The 19,892-nt window shown below is 37.8% G+C and overlaps 1 non-coding gene across 1 annotated transcript; it reads left to right on the forward strand.

Annotated features, from left to right (window-relative positions):
• The first annotated feature begins 9,652 nt into the window (after positions 1-9,652).
• TRNAR-CCU (transfer RNA arginine (anticodon CCU)) lies at positions 9,653-9,731 on the forward strand. The gene has a single exon. It is a non-coding gene; the product is annotated as a tRNA-Arg (tRNA).
• Positions 9,732-19,892: the final 10,161 nt, after the last annotated feature.

Below are 19,892 nucleotides of genomic sequence, written 5' to 3' on the forward strand. Positions count from 1 at the left end.
TCTGAAAAGGAAATTTTATGTCTTCTAAACACACTGATTGCAATTACAATTCAAGACTCAATCACTTCAACTGAAGCAATAATCTACTGTGGAGGACCTATCCAACGGGCCACCATAATAGAAAGTAGAAATGGTTATGGTCTAACCTACAAATGTGTCAATCCTAATAGAATGTCAATCCCAAATAACTGCTCTTTTAATAAACTATTTCACAACATATTAGAGATATTACAATATGGAGACCGAAAACAGGTTAGAGAAATAAATTACTATCATCCATTTAGAGTTGTCAATAAAAAACTTGTACACGAAATAGTACAAATACAAAATCATGTTGACGTCCAACAAATGATTAATCGTTGGAAAACTACTCAACTTCTTAACCCAAAGTGTGCAACGTGAATATTCAACTACAACAGTTGAATTGTTTGTCCAAACTAAAAATTTATGTTGTGCAACACCATAAGAAGTTGCTTAGGATTTTGAGGATAGTACCTACATCAACCATCATAGCAAATCAATACCTACACTTTTCTAAATTAGTAATGATTTCATTATTGTCATGTATTGCCGTTCATCCACCTTTAACTAATATATAAATTGTATTTTAATTAGTTGTCACCACATATTTCATTTCTCTTTATATTTTCTTATAATTATTTATAATTAAATATGATTATATAATAGTTCTTATTATACTTTATAATATATATTTATATATGTTCCGGCCGGTTGACCTGGGTTGACCTGGCTTGTTCTAACGAGCTAGGGCACCTTCGTTCTGCCTCGTCTATGAGTACCTGAAAAAGAATAACAAAGGGGCGCCCTCGCGGCCGTTTGCACTCCGACGATCAAGTCAACTAGCGAGAAACACCAAAGTGACTAAAGACTGTATGATTATCTCAATGACTGGAACTGTGTTGCCCTAATTGCCTTGTGCTCACAGCTGGGTGTGCCGTCAAGAACAACTAGGGTTTAGTGCTCTGTGTAATTATGAAAGCGTACCTTACTAGGGCTCTTCGTGCCCTTTATATAGGTGAAAAACTAGGGTTTACCTCTGCGTTGCTTGCTATTATCTAGGGTTCCTTGGAGAAGGTCCTTGCGCCGCTATCTTTAGGATCTTAGCGTATCCGGCCCATGGACTTCCCTTATCTGGAGTGCAATGTATAACCTTATGGCCACTTGGGCTCTAACTTGAGCGTTGTATCTCTCGCACCATCATACTCTATGGGTGCCCTAACTAATCACGCGTCATGCATGCAGCCTTCCCTGGATATCTTTAATGAGCACGTGGGCATTGCCACGTGCCCCTTTGACTCGATCATTTATTCTGTGCGAAGGGTCCCACAGTGCCGCCACCCAACTTTAGGGCGATGTCTTACTTTGCGCGATGCTTCTCTTGGGCGATGGGCGATGATCCATCTTGGCGGTGACACATCTCGGCGATAACCGATTATTTATACTGAAGAACGCCGCTTCTACATACGGCGACTACGTTGACTATGTTGACTATACGACGACTATGTTGACTTCTTGACCACCTACCTTTCTCTTGTCCACGTCATCACACCCGATGACCTGGACGGTACACAAGCCCCCCAGTCTTGAGCTGATAACTTGTTTTTAGCAAAAAGACTAAGAAGTTCACTGTTCCATTTTCTTCTTCAATACATATAAGTGTGCACATGGTTTCGCTTTATCTGCTGTGTAATCATCTGATATAACTGACTAACTCTTGCTTTAAAGAAATCGACTTAGCGCCAACTGGTGTTAGCTTTGTGAAAATCAACTTAACTGGACAAACTATTAGTTTATAACAATAACATTTAACGCAAAATCACTTACTGGGCAGTAGGTGTGGGTCATTCTTAGTATCTGAAATCTAGCTCGCCTGATCTGCCAAATGCCATGCGCATTTCTATGTCATCGCCTCAAACTCTGCTAACTTAGTTCTCGCCGTGTACTTCTTCTTTCGAGCTTCAATCACAAAGTCGCGGGCTTCTTTGGTTGCTATTTTCCTTTTTATCTGCCAAGGCGTCCTCTGGGGAGCGGCTTCATATCTTGAACTATCAATCTCGGACCCCCTCTGCCTTCCTTGAGCCTTTAATCTGAAATGACTTGATCTGGGTAGTGAGGTGTCTTTTACGGACCTACCTCAGTCACCCTGTGACTTCTTACCCCCTGATAACTTATCTGTTGTGTGATCACCTGATAACTTGGTTGGATTCTCTCAACCCAATTAACTTGGCACATACTGATGCTTAATTTTCTGGCAATCCACTTATCTTAAACAAACGGTTAATCTATAGCAATAACATTTGGCACGAAATTACTTACTGAGCAGTAGGCGGGAGTCATTTTTAGTATCTGAAATCTCGCTTGCCTGATCTGCCAAGTGACATGTGTATTTCTAGGTCATCGCCTAAAACTTTGTCGGCCTGGTTCTGCACTGAGGACTTTCGAACTTGCCTCAATTTGCTTAAGCAAAGAGGTCTTGTACTCTGTTCTTGCCTGAACTCACTCTGAGGTGAGAAGGACTTTATCTGGCCTGAACTCACTCGACGGCGAGAAGGACTTTATCTAGCCTGAACTCGCTCGACGGTGAGAAGGACTTTATCTGGCCTGAACTCGCTCGACGGCGAGAATGACTTTATCTGGCCTGAACTCGCTCGACGACGAGAAGAACTTTATCTGGCCTGAACTCGCTCGACGGTGAGAAGGACTTTATCTGGCCTGAACTCGCTCGACGGCGAGAAGGACTTTCTCTGGTGCCTCAACTTGCCCAGGGGTCTGCCTGGATGCACTGAGGACTTTCAGTCTCATCTTTCCTGAACTCACTCGAGGGTAAGAAGGACTTTCTCTGGTGCCTCAACTTGCCCAGGGCTACCTTTCCCCTGGATGCACTGAAGACTTTCAATCTCATCTTGCCTGAACTCACTCGAGGGTGAGGAGGACTTTCTCTGGTACCGGGGCTAGCTATTCATACTTGAGGAGGGGGCGTCCCGAAGGAATCCCTTAACCCCTGCTCAAGGACTAGGCGCCCGGGTTTGAACTGTTATCTGGTACCGAGGCTAGCTATTCATACTTGAGGAGGGGGCGTCCGAAAGGAATCCCTTAACCCCTGCTCAAGGACTAGGCGCCCGGATTTTAACTCATACTGTACATATCTGTCATCTTGCTCTGAACTCTCGCCTATACTCGTTCTTGGCGAGTAGGACTTCTTAATCTGTTCTCGCCTAAACTCGTTCTAGGCGAGTAGGACTTCTGATCTGTTCTCGCCTATACTCGCTCTAGGCGAGTAGGACTTTTTATTCTATTATCGCCTATACTCGTTCTAGGCGAGTAGGACTTAAAACTTAACTTTCACCTCCGATTGCCAGGTGGCGACAAGAACTTAAAAACTTTATACTTGTGCCTCCGATCGCTAGGTGGCGATGAGGACTTAAAAACTTAATTTGTGCCTCCAATCGCCGAGTGGCGGTGAGGACTTAAAACTTGACTTGTGCCTCCAATCGCCAAGCAGCGATGAGGACTTAAAACTTAACCTTTACCTCCGATCGCCAACTGGCGATGAGGGCTTAAAACTTTATACTTTTGCCTCCGATCGCGAGGTGGCGATGAGGTCTTAAAACTTTGGACTGAATGCATGCGATCTGAATCTGCCCTAAATTACACAAGGACGACAAAGTCTTTTCTTTGAAAACTTAAAATGACAATCATGCAAACTCAATAACTGGGAAACTTCGATAAATTGGATTTTGACTTATGATGAACATACCTGTTATCTTGCTCTAAACTTGACTTCTGATTGATTATCTGGCTGCAACGTCTACTTCTGGCGATGCTTTGTTCTAGTGATACATGTTCTTGGTATCGCTATCTCGGCGACGCCTTGTCTTGGCAATGCCTTGTTCTGGCGACGCCTTGTCTTGGCAATGCCTTGTTCTGGCGACGCCATCTTGGTTCTCTTCTTTGATCTTTGATTTTACATGGAAGAAAAAAAACTAAGGCAAATGTATCTTAATCTCTTCTCGCCTACACCCGCTCACGGCGAGGAAGGTCTTTTTAAACTCTTCTCACCTACACTCGCTTACGGCGAGGAAGGTCTTCTTTAAACTCTTCTCGCCTACACTCGCTTACGGCGAGGAAGGTCTTTTTGAAATTTTCTCGCCTACACTCGCTTACGGCGAGGAAGGTCTTTCTCAACTTTTCTCGCCTACACTCGCTTACAGCGAGGAAGGTCTTTCCAAACTCTTCTCCCCTGCGCTCGCTCACGGCGAGGAGGACTAAAAAACTTCACACTTGTGCCTCCGATCGCCATATAGCGATGAGGAGTTAAAACATTATGCTTTAAAACCTTGTACTAAATGCATGCCATAATCTTTAAACTGCTGCCTTAAATCTCATAAAAGCGATAAGGTCTTTTTTCTGAAAACTTAAAACGGTAAGCATGCGAACTTAAATAACTTGGAAACTTTGATAAAACTGTTTTAACTGAAACTACTTCTTAAAGAGTGCCCCTTGAAAAACTGCTTTAACTGAAACTACTTCTAATTATTACCTTGGCAATCTGGTCTTGTGTCTCGCCGTCTAAAGTTTTCCCCAGCTTAAACGTCTTGCCGTTGATCTTCTTCTCAAGTCACTCCTCGACTGGCTGAGGCCTCTTCTCGTTGGTTAACTCCAACGGTAGACTTTAGCCCTTCTATCTCCGTCTGAGAATCGTATTTCCTTGATCAAGAAACCTCTCACCTGCAAAGACAAAGGGGCAAACCAAAACGGTGGCGAGCGGCGACTTGAGAGTCGCTACGGACCTGTTCAAAGGCTCGAACCACAACGGTGGCGAGTTGCGATCAAGGGTGCCCATGTCCAGATTGTCTCCGAGCCAAGGGTCAGTGCACATGAGTCGTAATGTACCTGTTAGAGGAGTTGTCCTGATGGCTTGACTTTTCATCGACAGGCTTTGTCGTCCAACACTTCTATGACCCTGCATGGTGTAAAAGTTTGATGTTGTACTGCCCTTTACCGTCGAGCTACGGTAGGACATAATAATTTGTCATTCTCGACACACGAGTTCTGCAAAATTTGTCAAAGTTGATCTTTTTTGCATGTTGTAGATCGTGAACTAGTACACCAGGTAAGTTCCCAGGAAAGAGAGGTGGGTCACCAACGGACATGCTTAAATACCAAGTCTTTCCTCGCCAAAACTTTCCTAGACATGTACTTTTTCACTACTATGCTCTATGACCAGCAACAAGAATAACTTCTCTACTGTGAGAGATCATGATCATGATAACAATATCACAACAAATTTAAATGATAATTAATCGTTCACGTCATCTTCAGAATAACATGATAAAAATAATAATCATTTATCTTTGGGAATAACATTACAACAGATAAAATATTTATTTATCTTTTATTTCCAAAATAATATCACAATATCTTCATAATAATATCACAACAAATAAAATTTAATATCGCAACAGATATAATATTACAACAGATAAAATTTAATATAGCAACAGATATAATATTACAACAGATAAGATTTCTCTTTATCTTTTATCCCCAGAATAATATCACAATATTTTCACAATAATATCACAACAGATAAAATATCTTTTTATCTTTTATCTCCAGCATAATACCTCAACAGATAAAATATCTCTTTATCTTTTATCTCCAGAATAATATATTTCTTTATCTTTTATCTCTAAAATAATATCTCAACAGATAAAATATTTCTTTATCTTTTATCTCCAGAATAATATATTTCTTTATCTTTTATCTCCAAAATAATATATTTCTTTATCTTTTATTTCTAGAATAATATCACAACAAATAAAATATCTCTTTATCTTTTATCTCCAAAATAATATCACAACAAACAAAATATCTCTTTATCCTATATCTCCAAAATAATATCACAACAAATAAAATATTCCATTATCTTTTATCTTCATAATAATATCATAACAAATATAATATCACAACAAATAAAATATTTATTTATCTTTTATCTCTAGAATAATATCACAACAAACAAAATATCTCTTTATCTTTTATCTTCATAATAATATCATAATAAATATAATATCACAACAAATAAAATATTCATTTATCTTTTATCTCCAGAATAATATCACAACAAACAAAATATTTTTTTATCTTTTATCTCTAGATTATCTTTTATCTTTGGAATAATATCACAGTAAACAAAATATTTCTTTATCTTTTATCTCTAGATTATCTTTTATCTTTGGAATAATATCGCAACAGATAAAATATTTCATTATCTTTTATCTTCGGAGTAATATCGCAACAGATAAAATATTCCATTATCTTTTATCTTCATAATAATATCATAACAAATATAATATCACAACAAATAAAATATTTCTTTATCTTTTATCTATAGTAATATCACAACAAATATAATATTTCATTATCTTTTATCTTTATAATAATATCATGACAAATATAATATCACAACAAATAAAATATTCCATTATCTTTTATCTTCATAATAATATCATAACAAATATAATATCACAACAAATAAAATATTTCTTTATCTTTTATCTATAATAATATCACAACAAATATAATATCACAACAAATAAAATATTTCTTTATCTTTCGCTCCTAGTGCGTGCGGGTCTCATGTTCGTGGTTTCTGGAAGCCCCCCTTGACTATCTGCGATTTGAGGGCTGGAACTAGGTTGGAAACTGTAACTGGAACTGAAAAACTTGTGTGGTGGGACTGATGTTTTATATCGAGTCCCACGGTGGGCGCCAAATGTTCCGGCCGGTTGACCTGGGTCGTCTTTATGCGTGGCTTGTTCTAACGAGCTAGGGCACCTTCGTTCTGCCTCGTCTATGAGTACCTGAAAAAGAAGAACAAAGGGGCGCCCTCGCGGCCGTTTGCACTCCGACGATCAAGTCAGCTAGCGAGAAACACCAAAGTGACTAAAGACTGTATGAGTATCTCAATGACTGGAACTGTGTTGCCCTAATTGCCTTGTGCTCACAGCTGGGTGTGTCGTCAAGAACAACTAGGGTTTAGTGCTCTGTGTAATTATGAAAGCGTACCTTACTAGGGCTCTTTGTGCCCTTTATATAGGTGAAAAACTAGGGTTTACCTCTGCGTTGCTTGCTATTATCTAGGGTTCCTTGGAGAAGGTCCTTGCGCCGCTATCTTTAGGATCTTAGCGTATCCGGCCCATGGACTTCCCTTATCTGGAGTGCAATGTATAACCTTATGGCCACTTGGGCTCTAACTTGAGCGTTGTATCTCTCGCACCATCATACTCTGTGGGTGCCCTAACTAATCACGCGTCATGCATGCAGCCTTCCCTGGATATCTTTAATGAGCACGTGGGCATTGCCACGTGCCCCTTTGACTCGATCATTTATTCTGTGCGGAGGGTCCCACAGTGCCGCCACCCAACTTTAGGGCGATGTCTTACTTTGCGCGATGCTTCTCTTGGGCGATGGGCGGTGATCCATCTTGGCGGTGACACATCTCGGTGATAACTGATTATTTATACTGAAGAACGCCGTTTCTACATACGGCGACTACGTTGACTATGTTGACTATACGACGACTATGTTGACTTCTTGACCACCTACCTTTCTCTTGCCTACGTCATCACACCCGATGACCTGGACGGTACAATATATAACTCATTATTTACATAATTTATCAATTTAAATATTATTTACTTTTTTTATTTTAAAATTATAATGTATACACTTATTTTTTTTAAACCCAATAGTGAACTTATTCACTTAATTTTATTTATGAATAAATACATATCATCAATGAATAACTTAATTTTTATTTATAATTTTTTAAACCATTCAGTAATATTTTTTATAAAATATCCAAATAATTTTATTTAATTTTTATTTTGATATCTAACAAAAATAACAACATTTAATTTGGTAACAATATTATAATTTATTATAATTTTAATTTTATTATAAAATATATTTACAAATTTATTATAATTTATTCTCCACAATTCAAATTTATTATAAAAATTAAAAAAAAAACAAAAAAAATTTCTCTTCGTATTGATATTATCCTTTATAAATTTTTATATTTTTTATTTTTAATTTTCAAATTTTAAATTTCTTTCTATTTCAGTTTTATAAATATTTAAATTCACTACAAAACAAAATTTAATAATTTAACCTTATATAATTAAATAATTTTTGCCTCTGAGTTAAAATTTATTTTCCCCATTTTTAATTAAAATTTTCAAAACATTTCTTACTAACAAAAAATTTATTCAAAATTTATATCATTTTATTTCTTCTTAAATTTATTTTATATTTCTTTTCTTCTTTTTCATTCATTATGCACAAAGCAAAAAAAAATTCTAAAACACAATCTCGAAATTCGATTACTGTATAATTAATTTTGGATAAACATTCATACGTCAAATCTAAAATTATATTTTTCAAAAACTGGATTTCGATCATCCATCGAACGATCTTTTTTCGATCCTTTTCATTATCAGGAAAAAAAAAAATCAAAACACCATCTCGACATTCGGTCAGATGAAACATTCATACACCAAAGTCAAAAATTGGAAACCAGATTTTGATCATCCACTGGAAAACCAAATTCTCTTTCACTCCAATACCGAAAATAAGAAATAAAAATCGAAAACTTCCACGGAATTTAGCCCATCAGTAACCAATTCTCAAAAACATTCCGTTATCGTATAATTAATTTTAGATGAACATTCATAAATCAAAAGTGGAAATTATATTTTTCACAAAGCAGGAAAAAAAAATACTCTCAGAATGTGGAAACTAAATTCAATAAAAAATATTCTCAGAACCTGGAAACTAAATTCTAAGGGGAATTATTTTTCAAAATAAAAATTGAAAGTGAGAATTCGATTTCATGGGAACCGAATTCTTCCTTGACACAGATTAGTGCTATTGGGGAATAATATTGAAAAAAATGTTATTTGAGAGAAAAACCTCTATTTTAGGGAGATGACACTGAAATTGAGAAAAAAAACGTATAATATTTAGTGGTTTTATTTTTGACAAAATTTAATAGGATAGAAATTATAAGGAGTTGCTACTAAACATAATTTAGTAGTGCCTCAATATATTTTTTAAAAATAAAAACTAAATAAGGTGATGGATAATTAAAAATTAAAGTACTCAATTTGTGTAAAAAAATAAAAATAAAAGTTATGAATAATTTTAAAAAAAAAACTAAAATTACAAAAAAAAGTAGGAATTGATTTTACAATACATGAGGATCAAAATTACAATAATTATAATTAAGCCTAAATGAATATTATAAAGAATGCTTGTTTACACTTTTTTTTTCTAATTTCATATTAAGTGTATTCCAAACACTTCACAACTTAAAGGGGGGCAATCGATTGTGTTGTTACTCTCATCTTGTTAATTTTAGTGCCACCAAAATGAAAACCTTGAGTATGTTCCTTTTCCTATATTGATGATTTTTTGGTGAGGGGAGACTTTGGGTAGTTTCCATTTTTCTTGTTTTCGAATGAAGAAAAAAAAATGTGAATTGCCGCAAGAAGTTTAAGTAAAAGGAATTTCAATAATAGTTTTAAATATATATTGGTAAAACTGCGATCAAGTAATGTTAAAAGCGCCTGTAGCTCAGTGGATAGAGCGTCTGTTTCCTAAGCAGAAGGTCGTAGGTTCGACCCTGACCCCTACCTGGCGCGCACATTTTTCAAGATTTCTTTTATGCTTTTTGTTGTTTAGTTTCAGAAATAATTGGAATAATGGTTAAACAAATTTAGATTCTTTTATGCTTTTTGTTGTTTAGTTTCAGAAATAATTGGAATAATGGTTAAACAAATTTAAATTAAGTGCTATGTTTAATTTTGTTATAAGGCATGATCTTGAATTCCATTCTTCATCATATTATGATCAATTGCACTATATAAAACATTTTTCAATATGCCAAATGTTTAAGGAGAAAACTACTATTTTAATATTGGAAATAGTTCAAAGAAAATCCTAATTCATGAAGAAAAAGTTCAAAAAGTAAGAGAATTTATACTTTTATCTATTCTAAAGGAAGAAATTTGTGAAATTAGGTTTTACTTCTTTTGTCTTTACGAGGAGAAGACAGTTTAATAAATGGAAATGTAGTATCTTTTAAAATATAAAAGGATGAAAAATAGTTACAGATATAGATTTGGAGGAATATCACACTTTGTAAAAGTTTGTAGTGTCTAATTTAAGCATTTTGATTGATTTTGTTTTAGAAAAGTCAAATATTCATAATTTTGATTACGTGTTACAAATATAAAACATGGACACGTTTTATCATTAAGTATTTGTTTAATAACTGTACTGGTCGGACGTGTTTGGATCTTAAGTCCAAACACTTAAGTGTAGTAAGTTCGGTTAGCCAAATTATGTGAGAAATACCGAGCTCAGTCTAGGTAGGTATGGGCCCAATGACACATTATGAGGTCGGTCTAGAGATTTGGTAGTCTATATGGAAAAAGTAGTTAAAGTAAAAACAACAGAAGAAATAACTGAATTATTTAAATGCAAATAAAAGTTGTTAGACATGATGTGATATTGTACCCGAAAATAAAAGGTACATGTTAACAAAATATGCTTACTGTTGAAATTATATTATTGTTATTGAGATTATATTCTTGTTGTTGAAATAATATTTTGGTTGATGAAAATCGTTGAAGAAATGTCTATAAAAGGGGTTTAAAACCCCGAGTAAAGGTAATTTTTTTATTGAACCCTACATTGATACAAATTGATAGTTTGACTACTCTCACTGACATGATCGTCGAAGTGTGATCAACAAGTAAAGTCCCATTTGTCCCAAAAGATCAACATCTTGGAGCATCACATGGAGACAAGTCAAAGCGGAGCTCGCCTCAGAGACCGACCAAAGTCAGCCGACGAGAACATTTGGCCCCCACCATGGGGTCCGATAAAACCTGATCCCATCCACATTTGCGACTGAGCCTTCTGCCGTGATGAGAAACACAAGGCAAGAACCGCTGGGATCTGAAGGTAGCAAGGCCCCCGCCTAGCAACAAATTATGGAGGTCATGAGGGTTCTCCAGGAGGCAAACAAAGAATATCGACGCGAGCAAGGCGAATTTAGGAGGAAGCCAAGGCCAAGCAATAATGACTACGAGCAGAAGCCCAAGCCGACCAAGAACGCCTTCGAGAGGAAACGCGTTTAAGCCTGGCTCGCCTCATGGTAGAGATTGAGGCCTCCTGAATAGCTTGGATGAACACACACAAGCCAATGAGGAGTTGCGCAAAACCAACGAGGAGCTGTGGAGGAACTTGCAACGACAGAGCCTACGTCCCACCCAGGAACGTTCCCCATACTTGTCATCAAGGGATGACCCAAGCCGTTCTCTCAGCAAATTATGGAAGAGCCCATGTCGCTCCATTATAGCACACCCAAGATCGCCCTTTTCTCTGGGGTAGAGGACCCTGAAAGTCATCTAAAGGCGTTTCGGGCTCAAATGATCATCTTTGCGGGGTCGGATGCAATCCGATGTAAGATGCTCATGAGAACATTCACAGGAACAACTCTACAATGGTTTAGCGGAATCCCGGATGGAAACATCACCTCTTTCCCTCAATTCTCTAGAATGTGTAACGAACAATTTTCGGCTAATAAGGTCAATCCCTAATATTGTATGATCTTTTCAATGACAAACAGAGGGAAGGGGAGTCGCTTAAAGAACATTTGAATAGATACTGTGCAGTCTCAGTAAAACTGCAAACTCAAGATGAAGAGATGGTAGTTGCTGCTTTTGTACAAGGGATAACAGCCAACCCGTTCAGTGATTCCTTAATCAGGAGTTCGGTGGAGTCGTTATCTGAGGTGTGTCAACGAGTTATAGCCCATATCGAGGTCGTACTCAGGAAAAACGGTAGCTCACATTTTAAACAACCTAGGTACAAGGAGAACAACTGAAATCGTTCTATCAAAAGCAATGAAGTATCTACCAAGAAAAGAGCGGACCAGAGGTACGTCCCGTATGTCGCCAAGAAGGATGAACCTAAGGCAAAGCCTAGGGAAGAAAGAACAATCAAACCTAGATTTCGAGTATCTTGCAAGGAACTCATAGGCATGCTCGGGGTGTCAGAAAAATTGAAGTTTCCCAAAAAGACAAACCAATTTTGGGGGCTGAAAGGGATATTTGGTGTCATTTTCACCGAGCTTATGGGCATGGAATCGAGCGATGCATCGCCCTAAGTTACCAGCTAGCAAATTTAGTCAAAGAGGGCCTCTTGACAGAATATCTCGAGGTCGACCAAGAGGGGTCGAAGGCGGAAATCACATCCTCAGAGCAAAAGCACGAAGCTCTAGTCCTCGAAGAGTTAAGCACCATCGAAGGAGGGTTCTCCGGAGGGGGGAGCTCAGCCTCTAAGCGCAAATAATATGCCTGACCAGTTAAGGCCATATGATGGTTGTCTGGTAGGTTTCACAGGCAACCAGGTGGAGGTGCGAGGATATGTCGAATTGAGGACGACCTTTTCTGATGAAAGCACGGCCAGATCGATTACCATCAAGTACATCGTCGTCAACGCGTCTTCTGCATACAACCTGCTCCTGGGCCGACCTTCCTTGAATAGGCTAGGTGCGGTGGCCTCAACCACCCACATGAAGATGAAGTTGCCTTCGACTGAAGGAAAGGTGATCACGATGAAGACCGACCAAAAGATGGCCCGAAAATGTTACGAAAGTAGCTTAAAAAATCGCAGGGGAACCTATACAGTTACTATCCAACACAGAGAGTCGGGATGGGTGGCAAAGGCCGGCATCAGCGACGAAAGGCAACCTGGGCCAGCTGAAGAAACTTGAGAGAGGGAGATAAAGGGAAAGAAATTCAAGCTCGGCACCTCGCTTTCTAAGGAGCTAGAGGACAAGATAGCTAGTTTCATCTCGGAGAATATGAGCGCCTTTGCGTGAACAAGATAGCTAGTGTCATCCCTTTGTGGGTCACCTCGTTTTTCACCTCTTCAACTTTAGTTAAAAACTTGTTTTTCTCTTCAGCCAAGCTTAATGCCTCTTGGGTATTCTCAGCTTAGAGTTGTTCGACTTCTTGATGCAGACCACCCAATCAGTTAATCTCAGCCTGGAGGTGTTCCATTTTTTGCGAAGCTCCATGTTCTCTTTGATCATTTGGTCCTCAGATGTTTTTCGATATTTTGCCTTAACGTCGACTAGGCAAGGCATGGCAAATGCTTGTTCGAGTAGCTTCAAGGTATCATGACGAAGGTGATCTTCGTCATGAACCATTAGCCTAGCTCTATCCTCACTGGGCTAAAAGAATGACTTACCATGAGTTGGGACGTCAAAGTCGGGGTCCCACGAGCTCTCGGCCTCGCACTCCTAAAAATTATGATGACCTCTTGGTGTGGAGCTCGGCCATCTGAATGTGAATGCTCAGTAGGGGGAGTGATCGTTGGTCTTTTCCTTTTGAAGACAAGCCTTGAGGCAGTCTGCTTGTCTTGGTCAGATTGAATTTGTGTAACCACAGTTGGAGCCTTTCTTTTTTGTGGTAATGACTCCTTGGGCAGGCTCGTTGATGCTCTCATCTTCCTAGTGAGCTCAGCCTTGCTGATGTTGGAGAGCATGCTATCTACAAAAACAAATAAATGATTAGTGGTTGTGATTTAGGTTTTTTTTTCAAAGGTAGGAAAGGGGTGTACCGGTATAGGGCACCAGGAAGATACTCTTTGGTCAACAATGTTGTGGTATCAAAGATGACTTTCAAACTTGTCAAAAATTCGCAAATTCCTTGGTCCTTTGGAGGCAGGTCTTCCAAGCGTCGAGCACTTTGGAACCTAGGATTGGGCATCCAATAAAAGGAAAGTTGTCCAATAAGGACGGACCTCCTGCCGAAGCTCGGATCTTGAGGAATCGACCTTTAAAATTTATCTAGGATAACTGGAAGAGGATAAGTAAACCTCTCCCAGGGGCACCATTAAGAGAAACCCACAGTTGGCGGCCCAAGTATTTGGCCTAAAAAAAGTGTAAGAAGACCTGCACAGTCGGTGAAATGTCGAGCTAGGAACACATGATTATAAAACCTCATATAAATGCCCATCTATTTGGATGTAGCTGGGCGGGAGCTACGTTTAGCTCGATCAACAACTCCTTTTAAAAAAATAGACAAAGGTAGACAAAGTAAGACCTTTTTTAAGAACGTAGCATAGAAAAAACAAAATGGACCATCAGAGTCCGATGACTCATCACAGCATATCGGTTCCCCTTCCTTACACTCTACTACTTTTACGAAACCCTCATGTTTTTTACTCAAACAACACCTAGCTTCCCTTAACTCTCTAATTCGTAAACGGGTGGTATAGTAAGAGGTCTCTTTAAGGAGTTCCTTTTTAGCCCAATGGTATGCAAAACTATAATCCATTGTCAAAAACAACTAAAAGCATAAAACAAAGGCAAAATACGAATGCAATTCAGGCCAAAATAGAATGAATAGAATCGGCGTAAACTAAGATGCATTTCTCCAAGGTGAGATCAATAACAATCATTTAGTGAAGTTAAATGGATAGAGCATACCTGGTTTTCCAGTAAGCAACGACGGTATGTGATGGCGCTAAAGAGGAATGAGAAGTCTTTTGTAAAGGGGAGAGAACTTGAGCGCAGCGGTGAGTCAGGGGTGAAAGAGTGAAGAGTGTTTAGAGGGAGAACAAAAGGGTTATTTCGGAAAAAGATGAAGTTAAAATGGTAGGATTTTCCCACCGTTGATGCAGGCGCCACGTGTACGCTCCACATTAAGCAAGGTGAAATGTCCTTTCACAAGACACTTCATCGCACCCTAGCTACCCCTTGAGAAAACGTCATGTCAGCCACCAACACTAGAGAGCCTCTTCGCCTTGTCAAGCTCGGCTCGAGCCTTGGGGGCTTGTGTACTAGTCGGATGTGCTCGAATCCTCAGTCCAAGCACTTAAGTGTAGTAAGCTCGGTTAGACAAATTATGTGAGAAATACCCAACTTAGCCTAGGGCAGGTATGGGCCCAATGACACGTTATAAGGTTGGTCCAGAGGTTTGGTAGTCTATATGGAAAAAGTAATTAAAGTAAAAACAATAGAAGAAATATCTGAATTAGTTAAAGCATATATATACTTAAAGGCAAATAAAAGTTGTTAAGGATGTTGTGGCATTGTACCCAAAAATAAAAGGTACACGTTAACAGAATATACTTACTGTTGAAATTATATTGTTGTTATTGAGATTGTATTCTTGTTATTGAAATAATATTCTGGTTGATGAAAATCATTGAAGGAATGTCTATAAAAGGGGTTTAAGACCCTAAGTAAAGGTAAGCTTTTTGCTGAACCCTGAACTGATACAAATTGATAGTTTGGATTCTCTCACTGACTTGATCGTCGGAGTGTGATCAACAGGTAGAGCCTCATTTCCAAAGGATTAACATCTCGGAGCATCACGTGGAGACAAGTCAAAGTGAAGCTCACCTCAAAGACCGACCGAAGTCAGCCGGCGAGAACAATAACATATCATATTATATAAGATATAAGTGGTTTATCTGTTAAATGATACAACATTGTAGTCTTGTTTTATATTTGATAAGTTTTGTTTCCTTAAACGATATGCACATAGTCTTAGTTAATATAATACTTCAAAAATATTTGTATGCGTAATTTATGTTCCACGGGAATGTTTGTTTTATGTGTCTGACCAAGATGATCCACACACAAAGCATATATCACATCAAAGGACTCTAGGAAAATGAGTTATAGTTGTTTTGCTTCAATAACTCCCCAGTGTTAGCATTGTCAAACCTGGATTGATTAATATGCTTCGTACGACTCTATATTTTATGTAATTAATTTAGAGTAAAGACATTTTGTCCAAGGAAATATAAGTGCATCCATCTTTCGGGATGTTGCTTAAAGAAGAAAAAAACATTTAATGCATGCATGCATAGAACACATTTAATACATCTTCTACATCCAAACTACTCAAACACAAGGAAAATGAGTGAGTTGCAAGCTACTCAACAACTAGAAAATGATTTGTAATGACTATTTTCTTCAAAGCTTATATCAAGTTATCTTTCATGAAGAAGAGCAAGGAGTTCAATTTGCAAAAGTGGTGAAACGTTGTCAATATGCTTTTTATGCCCTAAAACAGCTTTGTAGGAACATTGTTGTGTTCATCCAACAAACTAGTAAGAGTGTTTAACCTTGTAAAAGTTGAAAGACACAACCTCTCTCTAGTGAGCAACCTTATGATCTTTTGATCACATCAATCTTCGTCTTAGCCATGATTGACATATTGTTAAAGAATACTTGACAGTTTAGCCAAGAGTGGTTATATTCCCAAACAATACTTGCACAGGTTAGTTATGAGTGACTACGAGCTAAAACAATACCTGTTTGTATCTTGCAACGTTAGTATGTGATAAAATCTTAGTTGCATCAAGTTTTTCAAACAAAACTAAGTTTCCCCGAATGTGGTATAGGGTTAACCTAAGTCAATCCAAGGAACATAAATACATTGAGTTTGTTGAAGAGTTTCTTTTTTAGCAAATTAAAGATTGGGGAAATGAAATGTGAAGACTGAATTGAAGATGACAAGAAATGTAAACTAAAATTAAAATGTTGTATAGGGTCAACCTAGGTCAATCTAAGGAACATAAGTACATTGAGTTCATTGAAGAGTTTCTTTTTTGGCAAATTAAGGATTTGGGGAAATAAATGTGAAGACTGAATTGAAGATGGCAAGAAATGTAAACTGAATTTAAAATGGAACTGCAGTAAAATAGAAAAGCATCTTGTGCCAACTCATGTCCATTCTTGGAAAGACTAGATTGACATATTAATGAAAATACAATGTTTACATGATACAAAGTATAAAACTACAATTACAAAGTATGAAGAACAAGGAATATGAAAACTTCAAGGAATATGCTTAAAAGTGGAGGGAGATGATGCCTAACTAGAGCCACCATTACACGACAAGGAAATGGTGGCTATGTTTATAGACACATTGCAGTCTCCTTTCTATGAACACATGGTGGGCAGTGTCTCTTCCAACTTTGTTTCATCATCGAACAAAGAATTGAAATCGAGTTGAAAAGTGGGAAAATTAAACATAACCCACTCATGGTCACAAATGCTAAAAAACATGGGTTTAATTATGGAAAGAAGAAAGAAAAAGAAAAAGCCCATGCTACATCTTCCATTCTGATGGGTTGATACCAAATGATGGGTTCTTCTTGGAGATTTGAAAAGGGTGGTGGAAGCAATGGATGTGATGGATCAAGGAGGGCTCATATAGAGCTATTGGTTCCTTGTAGGTGCATGAAAGGTATGGAGAGTGATTGGTTGGGCCATATCACTTGGAGAAAGGTTGAGGTGAAGATCAAAATTTCTAACCTAGCGAGACTAGACAAGGGAGTAGAAACTTGCAATATTTGCCAGCATTTTACTCATAAAATTGATCTTACAAAACATGATCCAAAGCACCCTATTTATAGGAGATGGTGGCTTGGAGAGCAAGGAGCAATGGTAGAATGGGAAATACACAAAAGAGCGGCTGTTAGGGTTTTGACTAAAGTCAATGTCGCACCCTAGGAGCAAACTTCTAGAAGCTAGGTTAACTTCTTACCCTAGAAGGCTTTACTCAAGCTACAATGATAAACACACCTCTTCCATTATGCTAAAGGAACCATATTCTACTGAAATTAAAAATAAAGAAACTAGTTATCATGGCTTGGGCTTTACTTCTTATGGTCCTCTTTGAACATATAAAGAAACGTTTCTCTGCCATCAGTAGTAGAGTCCCAATCTTCTTGAATCCTCTTTGCCATGGACCTAGTTGTTGGGCTTGAACTAGAGCCTGAGCTTGGGCCTCTTCCATCATCCCCTCCCTCTTAAAGAGGATTTGTCCTCAAATCACATGCTTATGTCTCTTCATCTTCACTACCTGCAAAAGGTGTTAGATCCATAACATTGAAGGTAGTATGTACTCCATATTCTTCAGGCAGGTCAATTTGATATGCATTATTATTGATTCTTTTGAGAACTTGGAAGGGACCATCACCCCTGGGACTAAGTTTAGACTTCCTCTGATTAGGGAATCTATCTTTTCTAAGGTGAAGCCAAACCCAATCTCCCTCCTCAAAAATCACCTCTCTCTTCCGCTTATTGTTATGTTTCATGTATTTCTCTATTTGTTGTTGTATTTTGTTCTTAATCTTCTCATGCATTTTCTTTACAAATCTAGCCTTTGTTACTCCTTCCTTATGCACAAAATCTTGTGGATTAGGTAGAGGTAACAAAACCAAAGGAGTAAGAGGATTGAACCCATACACAACCTCAAATGGAGAAATGTTAGTAGTTTTATGAACTACTCTATTATATGCAAACTCAATATGAGGAAGGTACTCATCCCATGATTTGTGATTTCCTTTCATGATTGACCTAAGCATAGTGAAAAGAGATCTATTTACAACTTTAATTTGTCCATCCATTTGAGGATGACAAGAAGTTGAGAAATTCAACTTTGTTCCAAGCCTTTCCCAAAGAGTTCTCCAGAAATGGCTTACAAAATTAGGATCTCTATCCGAAACTATGGTCTTAGGTAAACCATGTAGACTTACCACTTCTTTAAAGAAGAGCTTAATATGAAATTCATGCTTATATCTTCCCAAGGAGCACTTGCACAAGGTAAATGAGTGTAGAGTTCGTAAGGCATTGTCTTAGATTTACCTTTTAAACATGAAATGCATCTACGACAATGTCTTTGGACGTCTTTCCTCATGTGTGTCCAAAAGAATTTTCTTTTTAAAAGTTCAAGAGTTTTATCAACTCCAAAATGGCCCATGAGTCCTCCTTCATATGCTTCTTTTACAAGGAGTTTTCTATGTGTTTCTTGGGGTATGCAAAGTTTTCCTTCTTTAAATAAGTACCCCTCAGAAACATAAAAACCTCCTTGTGCTTTATGTTGACACTCAACAAAAGTGGGTGCAAAATCATGATCTTCTTTATAAAGTTCAGGTATGTTTTCAAATCCAAGAATTTGGGCTCCAAGTTTAGTAAATAGGGCATGTCTCCTTGATAGAGCATCTGCCACAATATTTGTACTGCCCTTCTTGTATTTGATAACATATGGAAATTGTTCAAGAAATTCCATCCACTTTGCATAGAGCTCTTTGTCATAGGTGGGATAGTTGAGGGCGACACCATGAAGTTTTTCACTAAAATATGCAATTGGGTGCCCACCTTGCAACAACACAACACATATTCCTACTCTCGATGCATCACATTCTAGTTCAAAAGTTTTTGAAAAGTTTTGTAAAGCTAGAATGGGTGCATTAGTGAGTTGAGCTTTTAACCTTTGAAAGGCTTGCTCATGCTTCTCCGTCCAACAAAATGGATTGTCTTTCTTCACTAACTCATTGAGTGGTGAAGCTAGACATGAGAAGTTAGGAACAAATCTCCTAAAGAAACTTGCTAGACCATGAAAGCTCCTAACATCTCCTACATTTTGTGGGGTTGGCCACTCTTGGATGGCTTTGATTTTCTCGGGGTCAACATGTACCCCATTTTTGTTTACTATAAAACCTTAAAACACTACACTATCTACACAAAAAGTGCACTTATCTATATTAGCAAACAAACTATTTTTCCTAAGCACTAAAAGAACCTCCCTAAGGTGACTTAGGTGTGACTCTAGGCTTTGACTATATACTAATATATCATCAAAATAAAATACTACATATTTACCTATGCAATCCCTAATTACATGATTCATAAGCCTCATGAAAGTGCTAGGTGCATTAGTGAGTCCAAAAGGCATCACTAACCACTCATATAATCCAAATTT

Source organism: Phaseolus vulgaris, chromosome 11 (genome assembly GCF_051622355.1).
Source record: "Phaseolus vulgaris cultivar YP4 chromosome 11, ASM5162235v1, whole genome shotgun sequence".
Classification (NCBI taxonomy): Eukaryota; Viridiplantae; Streptophyta; class Magnoliopsida; order Fabales; family Fabaceae; genus Phaseolus; species Phaseolus vulgaris.